Genomic DNA, 25,432 nt, shown 5'->3' with positions numbered 1-25,432 from the left:
AACCATTCTATGCATTAAGGTGAAAAAACATCTGCGGATTAACGGACCCCCAACCCCCCCTCCCCCCATTTACTTGCCTGACCCCTCGAAAGTCCCGCGCCGCGAAAGCGCTTGCTTCTCAGCCAGGCTTCTCGGCGCATTCATTGGTTGATTGAAAGCAGCACAGCCATTGGCTCCCGTTGCTGTCAATCACATCCAATGACACGACGCGCTGGGGGGCAGGGCCGAGTGATATAGTGAGCAGCTATGGCCGCTGGCTGTATCAATGAAGCACACCCCCCGGCCATGAGGGCCACACACGGGGTGGTGGGACGACGACCCCCATACTCATGGAGTCCGCCCTCTAAATACATCTCCCCAGCATGCACAGCGAGGCGGTCAACCCTCCTGATTGGCTGCCGAGGAGAAATATCCACACTACCCTGACTCTACTGCTGCCACCTGTCGGCCTGGGGTGGGACCAACTCCCCAGACAATGACAGTGTACACACACAGTACAGCCAAACCTGGAACAGAAGCCCTGAATTTAGCAAAATAAACACAGTCAGAGGCAACTAATTCTCTGAACACCCCCCCAGAAAGGTGATCACATGGTGGGGGATCAGATTTTTTTTTGTTCCTGAGTTTACATACATATTACAGCTATTCTTTCAAAGGCTCCTGTAGTGGCAGTAGGTCCCTTTACAACCCCATGTGCCTAATTCAGACAAACGTTGTGAGTGTTGCTGACATGCATAAGCGTGCACACAAGGTGTGACGAGTGTGCCTGGGCACACCCTAATCACTCCATGCACTTTAGCATTATCGCTCTGTGTGCCAGCAGAAAGATGGGAAAGGCCTCCATCTAACCATCTCTGCCATAAGAGAAGTGCTTACGCATTTCTCTCTCACTGTGCCGGCAGGGAGACTGATCTATGTGTACACACGTGTGTTTGAGCTTTAGGGTGCACACCTAAGCTGACGTGCAACAAAATCATGGGTCTAGTGCGAGGCTCGACAAATCCCAGACGCTGGGTTGCAATTGCAACTAGAAATTGTCAACCCATTGACTGTTTCACGCCCGCTGTGCGCTCTCACTCCTGGAGTCCTAAACTGCCAGCTGTGCTACAGCTACCTTTGTTTTTCTGGCAAAGGCAGGTGGGCGGGACGTTGGGGGTCACATGACCGGTGGTGGAGCGCAGTTCAGTCTAACTGACTGAAGAGTTGAATCACTGAGTCGGGATCGGAGCTTTGTTGGTCAGTGGCGGTGAAAAGGAAGGGGGGAGCTTTCGTAGACGGGTCTGCTATAATACATATCCAAAAAATATATAAAAAAAAACAAATGTATTCATCAGTTTAGGCCGATATATATTCTTCTACATATTTTTGTTAAAAATTATCACAATAAGTGTATATTGATTGGTTTGCGCAAAAGTTATCGCGTCTACAAACTATGGGATAGATTTAGGGACTTTTTTTTATAATTTTTTTTACTGGTGATGGCGACGATCTGCGATTTTTAGCGGACAAATCTGACCCCAAGTGACACTTTTTGGGGACCAGTGATATTATTACATTGATCAGTGCTATAAAACAGCACTAATCAATGTAAAAATGATACTGGTAGGGAAGGGGTTAACACTAGGAGAGCAATCAAGGGGTTAAGTGTGTTTCCTGGGTGTGTTCTAACTGTAGGGGGGATGGGCTGTCAGGAACATGACAAAGATCACTGGGAACAGTAGATCTCTATCATGTCACTAGGCAGAACGGGGAATCGCTTTGTTTACATAGGCAGTTCCCCCTTCTGCCTCTCCTCACCACGATCATGTGTCTCGCCGGAGGATATCGAGTCTGCCGTCGACCCGCAGTGGACTTGTAGTGCAGAGTGGATTTGCCTTTAGTAAATCAACCCCTTAGTGCCTTATCTACATGAAAATAGCCTCAGAACCTGTGTAATTAATATGTGTTTGGGTTTAAAGGTGGCAACCCTAAGCACATGTGATCAGTTATGACTCAGCTATTTGATGATTTCAGAGGCGGCTCTCTAATTAGGCAAAGAAGGCGGTCGCCTAAGGCTTCGCACTTTCAGGGGCCTCGCGGCCACCTAATTTGCCTGATGTATGTGATAGAATGCGAGGGAATGTCCCTGGTCAGTGTCCCCAAGCTGCCTGCTGCAGATGAATTGTAGAGGTGGAGGCGGAGCTGCCGGCCGGTGCTGAACCCGCTAGAACAGGGGTCTCAAACTGGCGGCCCTCCAGCTGTTGCGAAACTACAAGTCCCATGAGGCATTGCAAGGCTGACAGTTACAAGCATGACTCCCACAAGCAGAGGCATGATGGGACTTGTAGTTTCACAACAGCTGGAGGGCCGCCAGTTTGAGACCCATGCGCTAGAAGGTAGGGGCAGACTGGGCCGGGGGGGCAGGGAGGTCTCTGATGCCTCGTAAAAATTGCATTCTTTTTTTTATAGCTTGAATTATTTTTCCCTTTATGGGCGTGAGTGGGGCCTCTTGTCTAAATTTTGCCTAAGGCCTCACAAAGCCTAGAGCCACCTCTGGATGATTTGACAGTTTTGTTGAAACCACAAGCAAATGTGACAGTTACACTCCTCGCATGGCCGGAATGCTAACTGTTTTTTTTTGTTTTTTTTTTATCGTTAAACTGAGTTTAGTTCCACTTTAATAATGTTCCCAAATACAATTTAGTCATCAAGCCTTCATACATGTATTCCTTGTGGTACTTTCACTTGTATTCAATGAAAATTCAATTTCAGTAACAATGGGTACCAATGGAATCTGAAGGAAAATTATCAATAACAGTGAATTGAAAAGGTTTGTATTGGTGCACTGATTCAAACAGCAAATCTTCATCAAACGCAGTAATTACAATAAATATATTCACCACTAGAATGGCAAAAAATGATTGATAACACACAGATTGCAATAAATAAATTCACCACTAGATGGAAACAAATGATTGATAACACACTCATTGCAATATATAAATTTACCACTAGATGGAAACAAATGAATATTAAACACACTGATTATAATAAATACAGTATATACACCACTAGATGGCAACTAATGAATATTATATAGAGTTGGACTACCATTCTTGCATGATTGAAGCTATACCCAGACAGATGGAGATTACACACCTGTATGTACCGTGGCCAAGCGATGAACAATAACAGCATTCTCTGCGATGCTTTGCAGTGCCATGGCATTATAGCATACATGTACAGTAATATACTTTCCATGCTGCGCACCACAACCCACATGATGTGTTTTTTTTTCCAAATGCATATCTGGTTTCCATCTTTTGCTGTGTATTGTCATTCCATTCTAAATAAAGAGACTTTTATTAACACAACACAGGTTTACTCACAAAATACCACAAGTTAATGTGCACACGGTAATGCACTGTATTAGTGTAAAGGGGAACTATGAATAATCCTAGAAATATTGGCTAAGAAAAGAAGGGAACTATGTGTTAATAATGGGAAAAATGGTTCATAAAATAAAAATGTTTTTATGCTATACACACAGGGTCATGCTGCCAAAGAGGCTAATTAAGACAGCCTCCTCAGACGGCACTCATTAAAGCGGATCTCCACCCTCAATTTAACTGTAGCTCCATATTCCTACCGCTCCAAATTAATGATGAATCGGCTATTTTCATTTCAATTAGCAATCGTGTATCTTATTTATCAGCCATGCTTCCGGTCTGCGCCCCCCCTCGGGTTTCCGACGGGTTTTCTGTTGTTTCCTGTGTCTGCTGGGAGCCAGTGTCAGAGCTCCCTAATTATAATATTCCGCTCTGTTATCCAACATTGCGCGACTTCTGCGATGACAACAGAGACGATCAAGCCGCCGGGCACCTTTGCCAGTGCGCATGCACGAGATTGAGCGGTGGATGCTGGGACAGCATCCACCGCAAATAGGAAGTAGCTGCTTGTTGGAATCGAACGCCCAAAGCCAAGATGGCAACGGGAGGCAAACCAGAATATAAGTATTTATTATGGATGGATTAACAGCGGAGCGGCGGTCGGACACCGGAAACGTGAGTTTAGCACAGCAGTGCTATTACAGATTTGAATAGCCCATTTAAAAAAAAAAAAAAAAAACGATTAGGCGTGGGAGATCCGCTTTAAGGGATAGTAAGGAATAGCACTGAGGCCAGAGTATCCATGCCAGACACTCCATCCTCAGTGCAACAGTTAATCCTGATAAAATCGCAGACTCTGCATTACCGAGCTCCCTGGCAAACCTTTTAAGTGATGCAGACAGTGGCGGTGCGTTCATAGAGGCCGTAGGAGCGCCGTCCCCTCTCTCCTGCACAGCTCTATCACTAATAGATAGATTCATGCATTGCATCTATTGTCGCCGCTTCCGCCCCCTATTCAGGTGTCCGGCCCCTTATAGGGCGCCGGGGATCTGAATTACAGCAGCGGGGGGGGTTGTTTTTGAAAGTGCCTGATTAGAGCCGTCGGCTCTAATAGGCGTCCTGATTAGAGCCATAGGCTCTAATAGGCTTCCAATTTGGTAAACAGTGGGCGCAATGCTGTGCGTTCGCTGTCTGCACAGTGCTGTGTTTGGGAAGCGAGTAAATCGCTTCCTAAACACTGACCCTCCTCTCAGCCAATCAGGTGTTTGGGTCTGGTTACCCTGTCACCTGATTGGCTGAATCAGGCGTCCAATCATAGCAGAGATGGGAAGAGGACGGGAGAAGACATGGAGGACTCGGAGCGTGGAGGACAGCACCAAGACAGGTAAGTGCCGGGCGGGACACACTGGCAGCATTTGATGGGGCACAGTAGCGGCAATTGATAGGGCACACTGGCAGCATTTGATGGGGCACAGTAGCGGCAATTGATGGGGCTCACTGGCGGCAATTGATGGGGCACACTGGCGGCAATTGATGGGGCACACTGACAGCAATTGATAGGGCACACTGGCAACAATTCATGGGCACAGTGGTGGCAAAAGATGGGTATAGTAGCTGCTTATGATGGCACATTGGCGGCAATTTATGGGCACAGTGGCTGCGCTTCATGGGGGGGGGAGGTTATTTCAGTTTGTTTGCGCCTTCCAAAAATTTTGAGCACCAGCCGCCACTGATGCAGAGCCTGTTAAAAGCACAAGCTCAGTCACACTGAGCACAACGCTGCTGTCCACTGCCAGATAGGTTAGGCCATGGGTGCTCAGCCTCTTCTTGCCTTCTAGCTGTTGGAGAACTATCATGCCTTTGCCTTCGGGAGTCATGCTTTTAACTGTCAGTCTTGCAATGCCTCATGGGACTTGTAGTTTTGCAACAGCTGGAAGGCCACAGGTTGAGCAGGTTACCCATGGGTTAGACCCTTTTTTATTGCTCTCTGGTGACAGCTGTCTAAAGCTGGCCTTACATTGTAAGTTTTCTCTCGTTCAACACTGTGGGCTGAAGAAGAGAAATTTGTTGAGTCTCCCATTCCACAGCATAAGTAGAGGTGGAAGTAAAAAAGGAATTACCGCGCTAAAAAACAAGCAGAAAAAACTTACTAAAAAAGCTGCAACAACAGAGTGTCATACATTACACAATATAAATAGAAACAGAGGGAAAAAAGAAGTTGCGCTGATGATTAATTAATCTAAACAAGGATTGATATATATGAAATTTAAACCAGTGGACCCAAATTAATGGGAAGCTGTATGAAATAGTCTCAATATGTCCGCACCAAATAAAGTTCATATGAAAGTGAACAAATATTAAAAGGCAGATGAAACAGCCACCACCACGATGTGATAAAGATTGGAGGCTTACCCCAAGTAGAATAAGTAGAGGTCTCTTCCCTTGCTGGCTATTGTGATCTGACAGCTGGCACCCATCAGAATACCCAAAAAATCAAACAATGGCGGCATCTGTTTTGATCCAGACGCTGTTTGGCTGACTATTTTCTACCTGGCTCCATTAATTTTCTGATCGAAGAATGTTGGGGGAAGGGGTGCCAATAGGACCACCTTTGGCTCAAATTTAGGGCAGGTTCACCTACAAAGACTATTTCCTCCCCACTGTCACTCTCATTGACATTGCTCCCTGGAGCAGAGAACCAGGGGGGGAGGGTGCTGCCGCCTTAAATTAAGTAGTGGGGGAGCTGCCATGAATTGAGAAGTGGGGGGGCCCCTTACAAAAAAAAGAAATAAAAAACTATATATAAAAAACAGGGGGGTAGCCATCCGGGGCCCTGGGGACCTCTAGGCCCTTTAATAATAATTATATATATATATATATATATATATATATATATATATATATATATATATAAACAAAACAATAAAATAAAAATGTTTTATTAAAAAAAAAAAGGAGGTTGCCATCCGGGGACCTCCGGACCCCTTACAAAAAAAAGGGGGGGGAAGAAAAAAGGGGGTTGCCATCTGGGCCCCTTACAGGTGTGCTGCCTGTACCCCCTGATGGAGGCCCTGGGTACACTGTACTTGGCTTATAATATTATATGTTATCCTGTCTGTTAGGGGAAGGGGGAGTTTTGAGCTCCTGAAACGTGTCGGCTTATTCCACGTTCTGAACAAGAAATTTCAAACTTGACTTATTTAAGCTTTGTGGTGCTCTCATACTTTATTATTCTACAGACCCCCCCCCCCCCCCCCCCGCCGCCCCCAAAGTGAAAAATTAAATTGTGGCCATTCCCAAAACTCATCCAAAATAAAAATAAAAAGTTTTGGCTTTAGATTTTTTTTCGTTTCCCAATGCCTTCCACAATCCAGGGCTGAAATCACTAGGTCCGAGTGCTGTCATGTGGTGGTTGTGGAAGTGTCTTTAGCCCTGTGGGATCTCTGGCCGTATATGGTGAGAATTTTCTAACCTATTTGAAGGTGCTCTAATGAGCAAAAGGGGTGCAAACTCTTGCATCATAGTGGTGAGTCTCCTAAATATTCTGCTGAATGAAGGCGGAGGGCAAAGTAATAGGTCTTCTAAATGGCAGGCATGGAATGAAGTCTTTTCTTACCTTCCATGGACTTTCATGCTTCTCTGTTCACCACTCAGAGTCCCTCCTTCCCTGTAATCTCTGTGCAAGTTTTGACCCTGCAAGGGATTTGAGTTTACACAGCTTCAATACACCAATTATGGAATTTTGTTTTACCTGGTTAATAAGTTAAAAAAAGTACCTGTTGATCTTGCCAGAAATTGTGTGAGCCAATAACTGCTTGTAATTTTTGGCTGTGCTGACTTCTATCAAATACATTGTTTTCTGGGGCCTCCCTTTATGTCAAGGTTTCTCAACCAGGCTTCTATGGAACCTTGTGGTTCCTCCAGAGGTTGTTTGGGGCTCCTTTAGCAATGAAGAGTTTCTACCTTTCAGTAACCACCAATATTTTTTTTGTTATTTTTTTGAAAGGCCAATGTACCGTATAGACTCGAGTATAAGCTGACCCAAATATAAGCCGAGGGACCTAATTTTACCACAAAAAATGGGAAAACTCGAGTATAAGCCTAGGGTGTCCATCTGCATGCCTCACTGTGTCCATGTGCATGCCTCACTGTGCCCATGCCTCACTGTGCCCATGCCTAACTGTGTCCAAGACTAGACTTACGTTTAACATGGGAGTATATAGAAGGGGTGCCCGGTTTTGAAAAATCGGTGCTCCCCGGCCGTAGGTTCCCCAGACAGCAAATTTTGCACACTTGTAGAGTAGAACTGGGGCTATATGTGTGACAAGTTTTGGGTCAAGGGGAACATACGGTTGGCCAGTACTGGGTCCCCAAATTTACCAGAGAAATTACTGTTTAACATGGGAGTCTCTGGAAGGGGTACCCCACTTTGAAAAATCAGTGCTCCCCGGCCGTAGGTCCCCCGGACAACAAACTTTGCACACTTGTAGTGGAAGAGTGGGGCTACATGTGTGCCGGTACTGGGTCCCCAAATTACGGGAGATTAGGCACAAAAAAGGTGACTCGAGTATAAGCCGATGCAAGAGTGTCTTTCTCCAACTGACCATTGATATATATGAGGCCCTTCTCCCATTGACCACCAATTTATGGGACCACTACACTGACTACCAATAGAAGAAGGCACTTTTCCACTGACCACCAAGGTGAAGGAACACTAAAAAAAAATTATTCCTGGCCATTATTATTTTTAACATTTCATGATTGTTACTAAAAGATTTTTTTTTCTTACAGAGCAAGTTATTGTTACAAATATTCTGCTCTTGATATCAAATATGCTACACAATACATTCTTTATTCACTTATTTATTATTATATTTACAATGTGCTGACCATGCAAATGCATACCTCCCAACCGTCCCTGATTTTGTGGGACTGTCCCGCGATTTGCGCTAAGTCCCGCGATCAGTCCCGTGATTCCGCGAAACCCCCACCCCCCGCGATTACTGCGATTCGCGGTAAATCCCGATCCACAGAATTCCCCCCCCCCCTCGCTCAACAACTCTGATCCGCGGAAGATCCCCCCCGCTCAACAACTCTGATCCGTGGACCCGATCCCTGAAATCCCCCGCTCAACAATTTCGTTGGGAGGTATGCTCAATTGTCCCTCATTCTGAAGTTGAAAAGTTGGGAGGTATAAAAATGTGCCATGAGCTAGAGATGTAATAATTTAAAAAAGGTTCCCAATGACATGAAAATTAAAAAAGGTTAAAAAAAAACTTTTCTATGTTATGACAATAAGAAAGGGGCCGGGTTTTGTAGTCATATCTTGTTTCTTTTGTCCTCCTGATACAGAAGGGCAAGTGATTGTTGTCACCCTAGGACTAGAAGTGTGTTACGTGTAGCGCTATCCCCATTGCTAAATTGGACCTATTTCCCCCACTCACAGCATACAGAAACCATTTTCAGCATTCTTCCTCAAAGACCAGTCTAGGGGTTTATAGCATGGGAAGCATGGGATATCTTGGAACTGTAGGCTCGTTGGCACAACCTCTGGCTGCACTGTACTCTCTTGGCTGTCTTGCACAACTCCTGGCTGTACTGGGTAAAGTTCTAAGCAGTATTGCACACTCCTGGCTGTTTTACACAACTCCTAGCTGCACTTGCTTGGGGGGGGGGGGGGTTAAACCGCCCCACAGTCACTTCTGCTCTGTAAAGCAGGATCAGTTGCTCACTCAGTCCCAGAATGGTTTGGCTTCCTCCCACCATCTCTCTTCTGGACCTGGTCAGTCTCTGGACACAGCTCTCTTTTTTAGGCCCCTAGTCAAACCTAGCTAGGACCTCAATGTCTCCAAAGGCTCCTCTGGCTTCCTCTTTGACTCAGGGGCCAGAACTGAAGAACTGGACCAAGGAACTCTGCACCCTGGCTGCCAGGCCTCAGAATAATTATGGGTTCTCACTCCATCTTCTGGGCACACCTCCCCAGGGATTGGCTGGAGTTTTCTGTCCTGGGCTCACTTCCTCTGTACTTCGAGAAGACAGGGGTGAGTAACAGAAGAGCAACCTGTGAGACACTGAACAGCCCTAAATAATAAACCCCTGCTCCACTTTTACGGAGGAGCTAACTAAATAAAAAATGTATCTAGCAGCCTACTCTGAACTTAGAAGGGTGCTACATACCTAGCAGCCTACTCCGAACTTAGGAGTGTGCTACTTACTGACAAAATCATCAGGTGAAAAAAAAAGCAAACAAATATTGAAAAAAGAAACCCAATGCAGCCACCACATCTTATTTTTGGGGGGTTTAAAACACACTTGGGGGCCATTATCATTTATACGGTACATTGTTGTGCATTGTGTCAACATGTGTTGCACTAAGGCCAACTTTTGAAATCAACAGGCTTCCGATGCACCAAAATGTGCCAATTAATTAAAAAAAATTTGCTGCAACGCACTATGGTGTGTTGCCATGCATCGCTGTGGGTTGTGCCGCATGTATGTTAAGATGCTACTCCAAATGAATTTGGACTTCACTGCTATGCGTTATTGCATGCTGTAACATGTGCTTTGCCGCAGCACTCTCAAAGATTTTACTTTAGGGATCCATCACACATACAGTGCCTTGAATAAGTGATCATATCCCTTGAAATTTTCCACATTTTGTCATGTTTCAACCAAAAACTTAAATTTTTTTTTAAATGGGATTTTATGTGATAGATAGACCAACACAAAGTGGCATAAAATTGTGAAGTGGAAGGAAAATTATAAATAGTTTTCAATTTATTTTACAAATAAATATGTGAAAAGTGTGGTGTGCATTTGTTCAGACCCCCTGAGTCAATACTTTGTAGAACCTCCTTTCGCTACAATTACAGTTACAAGTCTTTTTGGGTATATCTCTACCAGCTGTGCCCATCTAGAGAGGGACATTTTTGCCCATTCTTCTTTGCAAAATAGCTCAAGATCTGTCAGATTGGATGGGGAGCGTCTGTGAACAGCAATTTTCAAGTTTTGCCACAGATTCTCAATTGGATTTAGGTCTGGACTTTGACTGGGCCATTGTAAAACATGAATTGATCTAAACAATTCCATTGTAGCTATGGCTGTATGTTTAGGGTCATTGTCCTGCTGAAAGGTTAACCTTTCTCCCCAGTCTCAAGTCTTTTGCAGACTCTAACAGGTTTTCTTCTAAGATTGCCCTGTATTTGGCTCAATCCATCTTCCCATCGACTCTGACCAGCTTCCCTGCCCCTGCTGAAGAAAAGCATCCCCATAACATGATGCTGCCACCACCATGTTTCACAGTGGGGATGGTGTGTTCAGGGTGATGTGCAGTGTTAGTTTTCCACCACACATAGCGTTTTGTTTTAGGCCAAAACGTTCAATTTTGGTTTCATCTGACCAGAGCACCTTCTTCCACATGTTCGCTGTGTCCCCCACATGGTTTCTCGCAAACTGCAAACGAGACGTCTTATGGCTTTCTTTCAACAATGGCTTTCTTCTTGCCACTCTTCCATAAAGACCAGATTTGTGGAGTGCTAACTAATAGTTGTCCTGTGGACAGATCCTCCCCCCTGAGCTGTGGATCTCTGCAGCTTCTCCAGAGTTACCATGGGCCTCTTGGCTGCTTCTCTGATTAATGCTCTCCTTTCCCTGACTGTCAGGTTAGATGGATGGCCATGGTTGGTTTGCAGTTGTGCCATCCGCTTTCTATTTTCAGATGATGGATTAAACAGTGCTCCGTGAGATGTTCAAAGCTTGGCATATTTTTTTAAAACCTCACCCTGCTTTAAACTTCTCCACAACTTTATCCCTGACCCATCTGGTGTGTTTCTTGGCCTTCATAACGCTGTTTGTCCACTAAGGTTCTCTAAAAAACCTCTGAGGACTTCACAGGACAGCTGTATTTATAGTGAGATTAAATTACAAACAGGTGGACACTAATTTACTAATTAGGTGACTTCTGAAGGCAATTGGTTCCACTAGATTTTAGTTATAGGTATCAGAGTAAAGGGGGCTGAATACAAATGTACGCCACACTTTTCAGGTATATATATTTGTAAAAAAAAAAATTGAAAACCATTTATCATTTTCCATCCACTTCACAATTAAGTGCTACTTTGTGTTGGTCCATTACATCCCAATAAAATACCGTATTTATCGGCATATACCGCGCACTTTTTTGCCCTGAAAATCAGGGCAAAATCGTGGGTGCGCGGTATACGCCGATACCCGCTTTCCCGCGCCGAGTTTGAATACTGCGCCGACATATACCAAGCGCAGTACACTCGGGTATAGTCGGGCAGTCTCGGCTCCTTCCGCGCTCACGTCCTGGACGTACAGGACGTCAGCGCGAGAGTTGCCGAGCCTGCCCGACAATACACGAGTGTACTGCGCTCTGTATATGTCGGCGCAGTATTCAAACTCGGCGTGGGAAACGAGCGGGGAGGACGCGAGGACGCCGCAGAAGGACGCCGGACCCGACGAAGAGGACACCCGAAGCCGCAGAAGGACGCCGGACCCGACGAAGAGGACACCCGAAGCCGCAGACGGACCCGACGAGGCCGCCGATGGACGCCGCGCAAGACACCAAAACTGTAAGTACAAAAAAAACTTTTTTACACAGGATTCGGGGCAACTTTAGGGGTGTGCGGTATACGCGGGAGCGCGTTATACCGCGATAAATACGGTACATTTACATTCTTTGTTGTAACATGACAAAATTTGGAAAATTTGAAGGGGTATGAATACTTTTTCAAGGCACTGTAGATACGACCCTGCAGCTAACCTGTTACATGAATGGGCTAATTGTAGGGTTAACATTAAAAGGTAGGACTTGTGTCTATATTTTTAGTACACAGGGGTATCAGTGTCGTCCTTAATCAACCCCAGCTCAGTACGCTTCGATGCAATTAGCAGGTTTGTAATCTATCTGAAGCAATAATAGCAATATGAATTTAGAACAAACATCAAAACATAACAGAGGGCTTGGAAACTATCTTAGCATCTGTAACCTTTCATTCTTTGTTGGTAACACAATGCAGCCCTGGATTCACACTGGGACTCTCAGAAAGGAACGGATCTGATTCCAATGGGATTTATTCCGAGAGATCTCTCATGAGAGATATAATGGCGTAAATTAGCAGTTATACGGCACAGGCACACACTACTCACATTATTGATGGAGAGGCTTTCAAAACCCCAGGCTATTCAAATGCAATTATAGGAACTCGGCTTATCCAATGAGAAGGATTGCATTTTCCTTAATCATTTATTATTATTGAAGGCTTCCTCGCATTTTTATTTATGAGCTTGTACTTTGATTATTTCATAAGCTGATATTTAGCTAATGGACACTTTGCAAACCACCATTCTATTCTATTGACAACTTAGCGCGGAAATAATATACGTATAAATGGAAGGTGTATGCATTTCTTTGTATTGAATATACATGAAAGAAAAAGGCAAAGACTGGTTGGATTTGTCATACAAAAGGTTCAGAATCAGTCCTTTTATGATAGAAAACAATTCATGTGGGTTAACCACTTAAGTTCGGGACTGCGTCGCTTTAACAGACAATTGCGCGGTCGTGCGACGTGGCTCCCAAACGAAATTGTAGTCCTTTTTTCCCCACAAATAGAGCTTTCTTTTGGTGGTATTTGATCTCCTCGGCGCTTTTTATTTTTTGCGCTATAAACAAAAATAGAGCGACAATTTTGAAAAAAATTCAATATTTTTTACTTTTTGCTATAATAAATATCCCCCAAAAACATATATAATTATTTTTTTCCCCTCAGTTTAGGCCGATACGTATTCTTCTACCTATTTTTGGTAAAAAAAAATCGCAATAATCGTTTATCGGTTGGTTTGCGCAAAATGTATAGCGTTTACAAAATAGGGGATAGTTTTTTTTTTTTACTACTAATGGCGGCGATCAGCGATTTTTTTTCGTGACTGCGACATTATGGCGGACACTTCGGACAATTTTGACACATTTTTGGGACCATTGTCATTTTCACAGCAAAAAATGCATTTAAATTGCATTCTTTATTGTGAATATGACAGCTGTAGGAGTTAGGCTTCACTTTGTGAGTGTTTACAACTGTAGGGGGGTGTGGCTGTAGGTGTGACGTCATCCATCGTGTCTCCCCTATAAAGGGGATGACGCGATCGATACGCCGCCACAGTGAAGCACGGGGAAGCCGTGTTTACACACGGCTCTCCCCGTTCTTCAGCTCCGGGGACCGATCGCCGCACTCGAGCGGCGATCGGGTCCGCGGGACTCGCGGTCTCGGTCCCGGAGCTTCGGACCGGGTCGCGGGAGCGTGCCGCGGGCGCGCGCCCGCGACCCACGGCTGGGTACAAGTACAGGACGTATATATACGTGCTTGTGCCCAGCCGTGCCATTCTGCCGACGTATATGTGCAGGAGGCGGTCCTTAAGTGGTTAAAAGTGTGCCACGGTGCTCCAGTGACTGGTGGTCATGGTGAAAGGTGGGTGTTGTTCCAAAGAAGTGCAGTACAAGCTAATGGACAGCAATTAGTGTGGTGCGTTGTGTGAGCACTGCACTTATTTATGTAGCGCCTGGCTACTTTCCCTACCCTAGATGGCGGAGATACAGAGGTAACATGCCACCCAAAACAAACCAGCAGCTCTTTCGGGATAGTGCTACATTTACAATGGCACCCAAACAAACAACTATCCCGCCTCGCCTCCAGCAGTGTAGCGGCCCCACTGTGAGGGTGGAAGAGTGGTGTTCCGGGTAGGGTGACCACATTTCCAAACTGCCATTCAGGGACACCCCCCTCTCTCATCTTCCCCAAAAAAAGATGAGGCCAAAAAAAGATGAGGGGGGCGGGGGGAAATGTAGTCTCGGTGTTGATGGGGAATTTGGTGGCGGGTTATTGGTCAGGTGAATGTGCCACTTGCCACCCATAGCCTGCCACCAGATGCAGTGCTGCTGTCACTCCCTCTGCACGAGCCACGTGGAAAGGAGCGGCGTCACTATCTGGAGAGTGAAGATCACACCAGTCCCTGCCTTTTTGCCGCTGGGTGCCGGAGAAGGAGGAGGTGCCGAGGTGGGTGGGGACAGCATTGCTGCACTAGGTGCAGGCCTCGCTCCCGGCCTCACTGTCTGAAAGTAAATTGTCACTGGTTGCAAGACGCCAGGCAGCGCCGGCCCTAGCAACCAGTTCCATAAATGTAGCTATTAGTTAGTAGGGGGTGGCTGTGTCCTCTATTTCATTCCGGGACATTGTATTGTCCCGGAATGAAGGTGCCCGGGACCAGGGACAGACATGTCAATTGCGGGACAGTCCCGGGCAATCCGGGACACGTGGGCACCCTAGTTCCGGGCAGACGGTGAGATATGTCATCTCTCTAATTTCCTGCTGCCGCACGTCAGACAATGCAGCCTTCGTGTCCTGGCTGCAAATAGGCCATGTTTCGGGGGGTAGGAAACCCTGCTCTAGAGTAAATACAGTAGGTAAAGGAAGGCTGCAATGGAACGTGCTTCAGCCAATCTGTATGTGAAAGATCACCTTCAAAGAAGAGCACAGCAAACAAATAATTGTGAACACCAGAGAAAATAAACAATGTAAAGTAAAGCTGGGTACACACTACAGTTTTTTTGTGCAACCCCACCGGTTGCACAGAAAAAAACTGACAGCTCTGGTCGGAAGTGGCTGTACTAACCATGTCCAGCGATCTCCCCTGTTGAGCTGTCGGGACTTAAAGGGTAAAACAATGAAACAAATCCAATACTAACCCAGTGTACAGGGTGTAATCGCAGACGGCACCTGGCTGGTTTATCTCCTTTTACAGATACATTGCAGTTTCTTTTTTAGGTGTAAGTGTAAGCAAACAGCTAAATACATACTTGATATACAAGTGTGACCAGTCTTACCTGCCAAAAACTGTAATTCTATACAGCTAGTTCTAAGCCAGATACCCTGCCAAACACTACTCAAAATCCTAACCTTTCACTTGTGTCCATTGCAGTCAGAGCAATACAACTCAGCCAGACCTGTGATTGGATGGAAAAGGAGCAGCAGCTCTCTCCACCGATCAGCAAGCACCACTGGCAAGGTTAATTAGCACTGAGCAATGCAATAAAGTCCAAATAGTTTAACTCTTAGCTCCCCCCATCATAAAACTGATATGAAGTTGACCACATGAGTCATACACAACCACAGGTTAAAGTACTATATCCACTTCCAGACCTGCTCATGTATATATACGTCCACATTTTATAGATGGATATCTCGGTAACGGCAGCAGCTGCTGCCACAACCGAGGTATCCATCTTTAGTGCCGACGGTCCTGTACACGATAACGGCGGTCTTCGCGGCGGATTCGCCACGAGATCGCCGTTATCGGTGGCGGGAGCGGGGCCTCTTAAAGAAACATTTTTTTTTTGTCATTTGAAAAAATGACAGTTTCAAAAAAAAATGTTTTCTTGCATTTTAGTCTAATTATGACATCTGAGGTCTTTTTGACCCCAGATCTCATATTTAAGAGGACCTGTCATGCTTTTTTCTATTACAAGGGATGTTTACATTCCTTGTAATAGGAATAAAAGTGATCAAATTTTTTTTTTTCAGTGTAAAAAGTAATAAAATAAATAAAAATAAATAAGAAAACAAAAAAAAAAATTTTTAAAGCGCCCCGTCCCGACGAGCTCGCGCGCAGAAGCGAACGCATACGCGAGTAGCGCCCGCATATGAAAACGGTGTTCAAATCACACAAGTGAGGTATCGCCGCGATCGTTAGAGCGAGAGCAATAATTCTAGCCCTAGGCCTACTCTGTAACTCAAAAAATGCAACCTATAGAATTTTTTAAACGTCGCCTATCGAGATTTTTAAGGGTAAAAGTTTGACGCCATGCCACGAGCGGGCGCAATTTTTAAGCTTAAGGCCCCGTACTCACGACCAAACATGTCTGCTGAAACTGGTCCACGGACCAGTTTCAGCAGACATGTTTGGCCGTGTGTAGGCCCGAGCGGACCATTTTCGGGTGGATCGGACAGGTAACCTGTCCGCCCGGACATGTACGGTCGTCTGTACAGACCTACCGTACATGTCCTGCCGCCCGCCATCCCTCGCATGCGTCGAATGACTTCGACGCATGCGTGGAAGCATTTTAAAAGCAGGCCGCCCACGTCGCCGCGTCATTGTCGCGGCGACACCGCGGACACGCCCCGCGTATTGTTTACGTGCGGACCTCTGTTCGATGGTGTGTACAGCCATCGAACAGAAGTCCCCGGGCAGACATGTCTGATGAAAACGGTCCACGGACCAGTTTCAGCAGACATGTTTGGCCGTGTGTAGGCCCGAGCGGACCATTTTCGGGCGGATCGGACAGGTAACCTGTCCGCCCGGACATGTACGGTCGTCTGTACAGACCTACCGTACATGTCCTGCCGCCCGCCATCCCTCGCATGCGTCGAATGACTTCGACGCATGCGTGGAAGCATTTTAAAAGCAGGCCGCCCACGTCGCCGCGTCATTGTCGCGGCGACACCGCGGACACGCCCCGCGTATTGTTTACGTGCGGACCTCTGTTCGATGGTGTGTACAGCCATCGAACAGAAGTCCCCGGGCAGACATGTCCGATGAAAACGGTCCGCGGACCGGTTTCATCGGACATGTCTGCTCGTGAGTACTCGGCCTGACATGTTGGGTATCATTTTACTCGGCGTAACATTATCTTTCACAATATATAAAAAAATTGGGCCAAATTTATTGTTGTCTTATTTTTTAATTCAAAAAAGTGAATTTTTTCCAAAAAAAGTGCGCTTGTAAGACCGCTGCGCAAATACGGTGTGACAAAAAGTATTGCAATGACCGCTATTTTATTCTCTAGGGTGTTAGAAAAAAATATATATAATGTTTGGGGGTTTTAAGTAATTTTTAAGCAGAAAAAACTGTTTTAGTCTTGCAAACACCAAATCTGAAAAACACCTAAGGTCTGGAAGTGGATATACAATACATTTAATGGTCCATGTAATAAACATTCATTGCAAGAACGTCAGAAACAGTTGTGCAAGCTGAAAAAAAATTCCACTGTGTGTTCTCTAATAGAAGAATTCCTGTGTCATCAGCTCAAGTGGCCAAAATGCAGTATAGTTGTCTAAAATACGTCAAATTAAAAAAATACCACCCTTTGGCCATTAGCTTCCCAGGGGGGGTTAGCTATTGTGGGGAGGAGGCGAGAGAGCCGCCGAGGGACCCCAGAACAGCAGAATCGGGGCCACTCTGTGCAAAACTAACTGCACAGTGGAGGCAAGTATGACATGTTTTGTTTTATTAACCACTTCCATACAGGGCACTTACGCACCTTCCCGCCCAAGCCAATTTTCAGCTTTCAGCACTGTCGCACTTTGAATGGCAATTGCTAAAAAATTACTTAAAACCCCCAAACATTATATATATTTTTTTTCTAACACCCTAGAGAATAAAATGGCGGTCATTGCAATACTTTTTGTCACACCGTATTTGCGCAGCGGTCTTACAAGCGCACTTTTTTTGGAAAAAAATCACTTGTTTGAATTAAAAAATAAGACAACAGTAAAGTTAGCCCAATTTTTTTTATATTGTGAAAGATGTTACGCCGAGTAAAATTATACCCAACGTGTCATGCTTCAAAATTGCGCCCATTCGTGGAATGGCGTCAAACTTTTACCCTTAAAAATCTCCATAGGCGACGTTTAATAAATTCTACAGGTTGCATCTTTTGAGTTACAGAGGAGTTATAGGGCTAGAAGTATTGCTCTCGCTGTAACGATTGCGGCGATACCTCACATGTGCGGTTTGAACACCTTTTTCATATGCGGGCGCTACTCACGTATGCGTTCGCTTCTGCGCACAAGCTCGTCGGGACAGGGCGCTTTAAAAAAAAAATTGTTTTCTTATTTATTTTTATTTTATTCATTTTTACAAAAAAAAAAAAAATGGATCACTTTTATTCCTATTACAAGTAATATAAACATCCCTTGTAATAGAAAAAAGCATGACAGGTCCTCTTATATATGAGATCTGGGGTCAAAAAGACCTCAGATCTCATATTTTGAAAAAAATGACAACAAGAAAATATGGCTTTAAGAAGCATGGGCGGAAGTGACGTTTTGACGTCCCTTCCGCCCTGCTATGGAGACGGGTGGGGGCCATCTTGCCCTCACTCGCATCCCAGCCGAGCAGGAGGAAGGACCCGATCACCTCCACCACTGCCGACGGCTCCAGTAAGCGGCGGAGGGTGCGGGAGAGCAGCGGGAGGGGGGCCCCTCTCCCACCGCCAATAACGGTGATTTTGCTGCGAATCTGCCGCGGAGACCATCGTTTAACCACTTGCCGACCGCCGCATGTATATGTACGTCGGCAGAATGGCACGTATAGGCATATGGGCGTACATGTACGTCCCTGCCTTTCCGCGGGTCGGGGGTCCGATCGGGACCCCCCCCGCTACATGCGGCGGTCGGATACCCGCGGGGAGCAATCCGGGACGACGGCGCGGCTATTAGTTTATACCCGCTCTGTCGTGATCGCTCCCCGGAGCTGAAGAACGGGGAGAGCCGTATGTAAACACGGCTTCCCCGTGCTTCACTGTGGCGGCGCATCGATCGAGTGATCCCTTTTATAGGGAGACTCGATCAATGACGTCACACCTACAGCCACACCCCCCTACAGTTGTAAACACACACTAGGTGAACCCTAACTCCTACAGCGCCCCCTGTGGTTAACTCCCAAACTGCAACTGTCATTTTCACAATAAACAATGCAATTTAAATGCATTTTTTGCTGTGAAAATGACAATGGTCCCAAAAATGTGTCAAAATTGTCCGAAGTGTCCGCCATAATGTCGCAGTCACGAAACAAATCGCTGATCGCCGCCATTAGTAGTAACAATTATTTTTTTAATAAAAATGCAATAAAACTATCCCCTATTTTGTAAACGCTATAAATTTTGCGCAAACCAATCGATAAACGCTTATTGCGATTTTGTTTACCAAAAATAGGTAGAAGAATACGTATCGGCCTAAACTGAGGAAAAAAATAAAATTTATATATGTTTTTGGGGGATATTTATTACAGCAAAAAGTTAAAAATATTGCATTTTTTTCAAAATTGTCGCTCTATTTTTGTTTATAGCGCAAAAAATAAAAACCGCAGATGTGATCAAATACCACCAAAATAAAGCTCTATTTGTGGGGAAAAAAGGACGCCAATTTTGTTTGGGAGCCACGTCACACGACCGTGCAATTGTCTGTTAAAGCGACGCAGTGCCGAATCGCAAAACCTGGCCTGGGAATTTAGCAACAAAATGGTCCGGGGCTTAAGTGGTTAAAGGACCGCTCACAGGAAAGATGGATATCTCAGTTGGGGCAGCGGCTGCTGCCGTTACCGAGATATCCATCTTTAAAAAAAATTACGTATATGTACAGTGAGCGGTCCTTAAGTGGTTAACTGACAATTGCGCGGTCGTGCGACGTTGTAACCAAACACAATTTGCGTCCTTTTTTCCCACAAATAGAGCTTTCTTTTGGTGGCATTTGATCACCTCTGTGGTTTTTATTTTTGCGCTATAAATAAAAGGACAGCGACAATTTTGAAAAAAAAAAAACAATGGCCGGGATTCACATACATCGGCGCATATTTATGCCGGCGTAGCGCATCTCCTTTACGCTACGCCGACGCAGTGCAGAGAGGCAAGCACTGGATTCACAAAGCCAGTGCTGCCAAATCTGCGCTGGGTTTCCTAGGCGCAAGTCGTCGGAAGTGGGCTAGAGCCATGCAAATGAGGCGTGACCCCATGCAAATGATGGGCTGAGTCTCAGACAGATACGTATAATGAACGGCGCATGCGCCGTCCCGTGGATGCATCCCAGTGGGCATTCTCAGAATCACGTCGGTACTACTCCCTAAGATACGCCGGATCACTGCCTACGGCGTGAACGTAACCTACGCCTAGTCATATTCACGTCCAACGTAAAATATGCCGGCTTGTGTTCCCTGGTGCAGCCCTTTGCATGGATGTTGCTGAGTTACACTTCCTTTATGGGGCATAACTTTACGCCGGACGTAGGACTTTCCGCGCACTGCCTCGGACGGACCTACGTTCGTAAATCGGCGTATCTCCCTCATTTGCATATTTGAATAGAAAATCAACGGGTGCGCCAAATACGTCCAGCGTAAATATGCGCCCACTCTACGCCGGCGTAGGAAAGTTACGTCGGTCGGATGAAGCCTATTTTCAGGCGTTTCTTGGTTTCAGAGTCCGGCGCACAGATACGACGGCGCATATTTACACTTACGCGGCGTATCTCGAGATACGTCGGCGTAAGTGCTTTGTGAATCCGGGCGAATATCTTTTAATTTTTGCTATAATAAATATCCCAAAATTATTTAAAAAAAAAAAAATGTTTTTTTTCCCTCAGTTTAGGCGGATATATATTATTCTACTTATTTTTGGTAAAAAAAAGCATATATTGATTGGTTTGCGCAAAAGTTATAGCGTCTACAAAATAGGGGATAGAATGATGGCGTTTTTATTATTATGATATGATTTTTTTTATCAGTAATGGCGGCAATCTGCGATTTTTATTGGGACTGCGACATTATGACGGACACAGGGGACGCTTTTCGACACATTTTTGGGACCATTGCCATTTTAACAGCGATCAGTGCTATGAAAATGCATCGATTACTGTAAAAATGTCACTGGCAGTGAAGGGGTTAACACTAGGGGGGCGATCAAGGGGTTAATTATGTCCCCTAAAGTGTGTTCTAACTGAAGGGGGGGGGACTGACTAGGGAAAATGACAGATCGCTCTTCATTCATTGTATGAACAGACGATCTGTCATTTCTCCCCCTGAAAGAATCGGGAGCTGTGCGTTTACACACACCTCTGTCACGAGCGATCGTGGGTGCCCGGCGGTCATTGTGCCCGCTGGGCACTCGCATCCGCACCGAGCGAAATCACATTATAGCAGGGATTGGCCAAGATTCCATCCATGTATGGGCAGGCTGATTGTACCGATCCATCCATCAACTTGGGTACAACCAGCATATCATTTTTTTAGCAGGCGATTATTGCCAGCAGCTATAGCCGCTGGCAATAATCACTGTGTTCTTTCAGCATGGATGCCCCACCCCCATCCCCCGGTAGAACATAATATCTCCGGGGAAAGGAGCGGCCAGTGTTAGTCGGATTATTTTGGTTATGGGAGTGATGATGAGCCGAATCGTCCTCTTTTGTCTTTATTATGGGGGGGGACACCTGTACTCTACGGGGGAGGGGGGACACCTGTACTCTACGGGGGAGGGGGGACACCTGTACTCTACAGGGGGGGGGGACACCTGTACTCTACGGGGGAGGTGGGGACACCTGTACTCTACGGGGGAGGGGGGGACACCTGTACTCTACAGGGGGGGGGGGACACCTGTACTCTACAGGGGAGGGGGGGGACACCTGTACTCTACGGGGGAGGGGGGGGACACCTGTACTCTACAGGGGAGGGGGGGACACCTGTACTCTACGGGGGAGGGGGGGACACCTGTACTCTACAGGGGGGGGGACACCTGTACTCTACGGGGGAGGGGGGACACCTGTACTCTACAGGGGAGGGGGGGGACACCTGTACTCTACGGGGGAGGGGGGGACACCTGTACTCTACGGGGGAGGGGGGGACACCTGTACGCTACGGGGGAGGGGGGGACACCTGTACGCTACGGGGGAGGGGGGACACCTGTACGCTACGGGGGAGGGGGGGACACCTGTACTCTACGGGGAGGGGGGACACCTGTACGCTACGGGGGAGGGGGGGGACACCTGTACTCTAGGGGGAGGGGGGACACCTGTACTCTACAGGGGAGGGGGGGACACCTGTACTCTACAGGGGAGGGGGGGACACCTGTACTCTACAGGGGAGGGGGGGACACCTGTACTCTACGGGGGAGGGGGGGGGACACCTGTACTCTACGGGGGAGGGGGGGGACACCTGTACTCTACGGGGGAGGGGGGGACACCTGTGCTCTATGGGGGAGGGGGGGACACCTGTACTCTACGGTGGAGGGGGGGCACCTGTACTCTACGGTGGAGGGGGGGCACCTGTACTCTACGGGGAGAGGGGGGGACACCTGTACTCTACGGGGGAGGGGGGACACCTGTACGCTATGGGGGAGGGGGGGACACCTGTACGCTACGGGGGAGGGGGGGACACCTGTACTCTACGGGGGAGGGGGGGACACCTGTACGCTACGGGGGAGGGGGGGACACCTGTACGCTACGGGGGAGGGGGGACACCTGTACGCTACGGGGGAGGGGGGACACCTGTACTCTACGGGGAGGGGGGACACCTGTACGCTACGGGGGAGGGGGGGGGGACACCTGTACTCTAGGGGAGGGGGGACACCTGTACTCTACGGGGGAGGGGGGACACCTGTACTCTACGGGGAGGGGGGACACCTGTACGCTACGGGGGAGGGGGGACACCTGTATGCTACGGGGGAGGGGGGGACACCTGTACTCTACGGGGGAGGGGGGGGACACCTGTACTCTACGGGGGAGGGGGGACACCTGTACGCTACGGGGATGGGGGGGACACCTGTACGCTACGGGGGAGGGGGGGACACCTGTACTCTACGGGGAGGGGGGACACCTGTACTCTACGGGGGAGGGGGGGACACCTGTACTCTACAGGGAGGGGGGACACCTGTACGCTACGGGGGAGGGGGGGACACCTGTACTCTACGGGGAGGGGGGACACCTGTACGCTACGGGGGAGGGGGGACACCTGTATGCTACGGGGGAGGGGGGGACACCTGTACTTTACGGGGGAGGGGGGGACACCTGTACTCTACGGGGGAGGGGGGGACACCTGTACGCTACGGGGGAGGGGGGGACACCTGTACTCTACGGGGGGGGGGGGGGACACCTGTACGCTACGAGGGAGGGGGGGACACCTGTACGCTATGGGGGAGGGGGGGACACCTGTACGCTACGGGGGAGGGGGGACACCTGTACGTTACGGGGGAGGGGGGACACCTGTGCGCTACGGTGGGGGAGGGGGGGACACCTGTACGCTACGGTGGGGGAGGGGGGGACACCTGTACTCTACGGTGGGGGAACACCTGTACTCTATGGGGGCCATATTAATTCTAACAGCAGCCCCTGGGAGGGGGATTCAGGGAAGAGAAGGGAGGTGAGGAAGAGAGGGGGGGTGTCTGGGGGGGGGTGTAAGGAATAGAGGGGGTGTGAGGAATAGAGGGAGAAGGTGTGAGGTAAGTTGTCTCCCCCCCCCCCCTCCAGTTATGTGACAAGAGATATAGAGAGGGAGAAGGCAGCCTTCCCTCACTGCACAGCGGCGCTCTCTATTGCCACCTGCAGGCTGGAGGGAGGAGAAAACTGAATCCTCTCTCCAGCTCTCTCAGTACTGCTCTCCTATACTGTACAGCGCGCTGAGCGGAGAGCGCGTACCTCGCGCGGGGGAAGGGACGGCTGATGACTCATTGGTGAGTGTGAAGGGGGCGGTCCTTCTGAGTCATACCAGTACGCGCCGCGGAGCGGCGCCATTTTGAATGTCGTTTTTGGACTGAGTCGACGCCAAGTCTCGGAGCGCTTCTCACAGATCGCCCTCCAGAGGACAAATCGGAGACTACAACCAAAGATTTTTCATCCCACATCCATCGGAGACACAGTAGGTCACTTTAGCGGTGAAATCACCGTGTGAGGAGGAGGGGGGAGGGGAGGGGGAGAGGAGGAAAGGATTGGGGGGGGGGGGGGGGCGATAGAGAGCTGGGCCGGCTTGTGTATTGATGATCTCTCAGTGTTTTCTCTCCTCCCCCAACACCTCACATGACAGGGGGGGCGCTTCCATCCAAATTCTACATTACTGTATTTGTAAATTGAAAAAGCCAATAAAAAGGAATATTAGTGGTAAAAAAATGCACTTGTGGGTTTACCTACTTGACCTCTTGAAGGTTTACCCCCCTTCCTGACCAGGCCATTTTTTACATTACGGCACTGCGTTATTTTAACTAAAAATTGCGCAGTCATGTGACGCTGTACCCCCAAAACATAATTGGTGTCATTTTCCCCCACAAATAGAGCTTTCCTTTGGTGGTATTCGATCGCCTCTGCGGCTTTTATTTCTTGAACCATAAACAAAAAAAAGACCGACAATATGGAAACAAAAAGCAATATTTTTTACAATCTGCTATAAAACATCTAAGAAAAGTATTTAAAAATATCGAATTTCTTCATCAATTTAGGTCAATATTTATTCTGCTACCGATTTTTGGTAAAAAAAAATCCCAATAAGTGAATATTGATTGGTTTGCGCAAATGTTATAGCATCTAAAAACGATGTGATATTTTTATTATTAGTAATGGCCGCGATTAGTGACTTATAGCCGGACTGTGATATATTGCGGCGGGCAGTCGGACAATAACTGACACTTTTTGGGGACCAGTGACAGTGATCAGTGCTTAACCACTTCACTACCGTAGGGCGTCATATGACATCCTGGACTTTAGGGGGGGATATCTGAATGATGGGTGCAGCTACAGGCATCATTTACATATCCTTCTTTTCAGGGGGCGATTCTGCGCCCTATGAGAATGATTATAGCGGCAGCTCCGCCGCATGATCGTTCTTATAGGCGGCGGGAGGGGACACCCCCCCTCCTGCCGCCATCCGGGCTTTTTCCGTGCCATCGGGGGGCCGGAGAATGAATCGGCCAGCGCCGGATGAGGAGGATCGAGATTTCCTGTGACCATCTGGTAACCATCTCTATGACTGTCGGAGGCCCGGGCGCGACATTATGACGTCACGCCCAGGTACCCGGAAGTAAACAATGCCGCAGTCGCGGCTGAAAGCATGAGATTGGTGACATTGTTTTCCCGATCTCATGCTTTCCAGCCTGGAGGAGAGATGTGGGGTCTTATTGACCCCGCATCTCTCCATAAAGAGTACCTGTCACAATATATTCTTATTACAGGGGATGTTTACAGAAATAAAAGTAAATAAATAGGAATAAAAGTAATCAAAAAATAAAAATGTAAAAAAAA

The sequence above is a fragment of the Rana temporaria genome, chromosome 11 (genome assembly GCF_905171775.1).
Source record: "Rana temporaria chromosome 11, aRanTem1.1, whole genome shotgun sequence".
Lineage (NCBI taxonomy): Eukaryota > Metazoa > Chordata > Amphibia > Anura > Ranidae > Rana > Rana temporaria.
Note: the sequence above shows the minus strand (reverse complement) of the source record.